The sequence below is a fragment of the Castor canadensis genome, chromosome 3 (genome assembly GCF_047511655.1).
Source record: "Castor canadensis chromosome 3, mCasCan1.hap1v2, whole genome shotgun sequence".
Classification (NCBI taxonomy): domain Eukaryota; kingdom Metazoa; phylum Chordata; class Mammalia; order Rodentia; family Castoridae; genus Castor; species Castor canadensis.
Window position 1 is genome coordinate 129,986,431 of NC_133388.1, and position 4,529 is coordinate 129,990,959.

A 4,529-nucleotide genomic window follows, 5' to 3' on the forward strand; every position below is an offset into this window, starting at 1 on the left:
ATCCTTTGTTTTCCAATTCAGTCTTTACCTGAGTTATTTGCAGGGGCTTTTGGAGGGTAACAGAATTACACCATGCACATGTCAAAGAATGAAGAAGCCATTCAATACCTGAATAAAGAGCTGAAGTTTTTTGTTTTTGTTTTTGCTTGCTGTAGTAAGGGTCAGTGAAACTGGTCTGACACAGTTGATTTTATATAGGGCATTTGGACAGGAGTCAGGGATTAACAAACTTCCAGAGGTGACAGAAAGTTGATACACTCTTAGCAGAAGCAAGATTACTTATCTGAGACTGTGTGGATTGGTTTGCATTCAGAAGTACATTCCCTAGGAAGTTTCAAAGTTGATTCCTGAAGGCTGACGTCAAAAACGTTGCGCCTCACTGATTGGTTGGCTTGGTAAAGCCTGTTTGTAAAGTAGCTTGTCTGATTGGTGCAACAAAAATGTAAAAACGAATTCTTGGGGCTGCCTGTTACCTTGACGGGAAAAACAATGTTTTTTTTTTTTTTCTTTTCTTTCTCTAATGAGGTTTAAAGTCTTATGCATATAAATTTACAGCTGGTTAATTCTTAGCTTTGCTGTCATGTTTTTCATGAACGTTTTCTACATTCATGGCTACTGAAAATCATTTTTTTTTTCAACGCATTCGTAGTGCTTCAAAATTTAGATCATCATACTTACCTGGCAGGGGAGATACCATGATCACGAAGGTGGTTTTCCCAGGGCGAGGCTTATCCATTGCACTCCGGATGTGCTGACCCCTGCGATTTCCCCAAATGTGGGAAACTCGACTGCATAATTTGTGGTAGTAGGGAACTGCGTTCGCGCTCTCCCCTTAAAAAAAAAGAAAAAAAAATTAGATCATTAAACCATTTAAATAATTAAATCATTCATCTGTAATTAAATTTTAGTGTGGCTGTTAAATAATGATTTAATTTTTATTTCAAAATTAGTTCCCAATTTTCAACTCCCATCTATTGAATATCTTATAATTTTTCCAGTTATTTGGAGGATAAAATTATTAGATCATGAAATACATATATGTGTCTGTATGTATGTGTATTGTGTATGGGACACATTTGATTCCATTCCTAAAATCTTAATCTTCCTATAAAAGTGCAAACATTTTCAGTTATAAAAAGCTTTATACAATGTATGAGTAATTGAAAGGGTAAAACTCCATTTTATTTTTCAAGAATGTCTAGCCTACTACTGAACATTTATTCTTCTATATAAAATTTTAAATTTTTTTACAATTTTTTCTTTCTTTCCCCCTGATTTTAAATGTATTAAACTTACATTTCTTCCCCTTCTTTATCATGGCTTCCCATATAGAAAGATTAAGATTCTCAAATTACTCAAATCTTTTGTTTTTCTAGCTCAAGTAAAGCTTAAGGAGGTTAAGCCTACCTGGCAATGTTTTTTCAAAACATAAAATCCCCATTCTCAGGGGAAAAATACATATGCACACTCATGATATTTTGCATATAATTTTTGGAAAATAACAAATTTTCAAAAGTTCACTTATGGACTACATATTAAAAATTGCCAGACTTTTAAGAACAGTTTTCTAAGTTCTGGAACTCACCTATCTCACATTATTTTTTCTATATGTTAAGCGTTTAGATAATAAAATTATTATTTTCAAATCTGTCATGATGATATAATGTAACTGCATGTCCTCTAGAGCTTGTCTACCTGGGCTCTGTTGCCAACTCCTCTACTCCTTGTATAAAAAAAAAAAACAAAGAAACTCTTGACCTCATTGAACCTGCATTTCCTTATCATTAATGTGATGATGTGAAAAGTAGCAAACCTTAATATAGGTCTTTCATTTATTTACGTGATATGTGAACTTTCCAATCAGTTAAGTACTATATGTGTTAACTATTATTTGAAATAAAGTCCTTCTCCAAATTAGTTATTTATAACTGGCCATCTATTAATATGAATAGCTTTCAATTTTAATTTCTCTTTAATTTTCTAAAAAGTGTATATTACTTACAAATAATAATTTTTGTTCTCCTGTTTTAATATTTTAACTTATTTTGTTCTTGTTGCTTTGCATTGACTAAAATTTGCAGGAGGAAATCAATAATAGTAGATGTCTTATTCTCATTGTATTTAGCATGGCTCTAGTGTTTCCATATTAAATCTGGTTGTAGCTAATTTTTTGATCATGATAAAGGAATAGCCTGCCATTCCTAGCAATAATAAAAGATTTTTAACAATAAATATATTTTCATTTAAAAATACATTTTTAACAATAAATGAGTAACTTACAAATTGCTTTTTGATATTTCTTTGATAACAATAATATTATTTTCTTTAAAATATGAATATGGAGTTATATTAACTGATTTACAAATGCTGGTCCTAGAATAAAACTTAAACTAGCATGCATATTATAATTCAATAATGGATAGACTTATATTACTAATGCAATAGTAATAATCTGAGTCCATAAACTTTAATATCATTTTCTGTAAGTCAGTGTTAATTCTGTTTCTGATCCCTCATCCTGCCAGTCATCTGACCACATGGAGGGCTCATGGCCTCTCCTCCAGATGTTGTGTCAAGGAGCCAGAGTCTAAGGAAGGACTTACAGTCACACAGGGTCTATGCACTTTATAGCCAAGACACTCTTTACCCACAGTCTTTTCTGATTCCAAGCCCCTCTGCTCCTTCCATGTTTCTCTTAGACTTCAACACACTTGTAAGCTCAGAACACCAGGTCAATAGTCTTGTTTCTGTAGATACACCTTGAATATATTTTTCTCCGGGGCCTTTCTTTCCAGGTGATAGGAATCTATAATCCACTAAACCCACTGCTGTGTTTTGAGCAAGCTAAAGATGACTTCCTATTTCAGTAAAAGCAGCAAGAGTTTTGCTTCAGCTCCTTCCAATTGACATTGAAACGTAATTATAATCCATCATTACAGAAGGGCAAAGAAATGGTAAGATTGAAAGTCTATGTTTATATCTTTAATTGGTCTAAATGATTAGAGAATGTCTTCTCTAGTAAGTTGTTTCTTACCTCTCTGACCCACTAGTTTCTGTTACTCTGTACAGCTAATTACATTGTTTTATGATTTCCATATATTCAGCTGAACTAGCCTTATTATTTCTTTTAATTATCTCTACCACTCTACACAATTTGCTGAATATTTATCGTTAAAAGGAAATGTGCTAGGACATAATTTAGAGCTGAAGAACTGTGTTCACAGCCAACATCAGAGAGCTGGAACTGGCAGTGCTACAGCAATTTCCTCTAAAACAATGCTGTAATTTAAATAAGAGTAGTGACAGAAGTCAACTGTAGATTGCTGCTAGATTTTAAAGTAATGAAATATAAAATAATGAAAACACTCAAAAATGAAACAAGGTATGAAGCCCAGAAACTGATTTCTCCAGTTGAGTTTTAAAAATCCTATTATTTTATTCTTTTGCTTCTTTGAAATACCTTTATAATATGATTGAAGCCTTGGGAAGAGGTCATCCAACCAAAAATGAAGTGGAATTTCTCATTTACAAAGGAAAAAATTTTACATTGTAAGCTAAATGATCTCTGTAATCTTTACATGCTTTATTTTTAGTAGGTGCCAAGTTATAGCTTATTTCATCTTTAGAGATACTAAATTTGAGATAATGATCAGATTCCCAGAGTAGAATGCAGCTATACTTGCTTGTGGGAAAATTACAAATTAAGATAGATTATCTAAAATATTATTGTGACATGAATGCCATTAAGTACTGCATAAAGGAATTGATAAAAAATTTTCTTTAAGATTCTTCTCCTTACAATAAATTCAACATTGTCATCAACAAATGTGATCAAGATAAAAGAGAGTTTTCCATAAAACGGTGACTTCATTTCAACCAATCAGTTTGTACCACGTTGTGATTAGTAAAATGGGTTTTCTGAAGGTAAACAATTCACAACACTATGGAAAGAATAAGGCATGTATAATGCCCACAATTCTGAGTTCTCAGGTAACACACACAGAAACATTCTCACCCTCATCTTTCAGAGGTCCCTAAGGAAACATTTCATTTAAGAATGGAGGTTATGTCTATATGGATAGAGGTATGGAGGGCAGACAGATGCTTTAATTACAGCATTTTCCCGAATTTCTAAAGTAATGCATCCCCAATGCATGAAGTTAATAAACATAAAAAAATCACAAAAATTATAGCTAAAAATTAATGAAACTAAACAGGTTTCTTTTCTGTTAGACAACACACTATTATAGAGCATTTCCTGATGTGTGGTCCATGAACCACCAAGTGAGATGTTACCTGGAGCTACTGATGCTGCCTACTCCAGGGCGGTTCCTGAAGCAGACACTATGGCCACTGAGCGATGAACACAGCTCTTTGGAGTAACTCACTTTCCAGACAAGCAAGCAAGGGTGACTCTTCGGTTATTCCAATGTTTACTTTGATAAGTAATAACAATGGATACCTTTTATGAATTTTTCTCAGAATGTTTTTGGCAGTACTAGCATCTGAACTCAAGGCTTCAGGCTTGC

The 4,529-nt window shown here is 33.1% G+C and overlaps 1 non-coding gene across 1 annotated transcript; it reads left to right on the forward strand.

The window, feature by feature from the left end:
- The first annotated feature begins 670 nt into the window (after positions 1-670).
- LOC141421892 (U1 spliceosomal RNA) lies at positions 671-834 on the forward strand. The gene has a single exon (XR_012446582.1). It is a non-coding gene; the product is annotated as a U1 spliceosomal RNA (small nuclear RNA).
- The last annotated feature ends 3,695 nt before the right edge of the window (positions 835-4,529 follow it).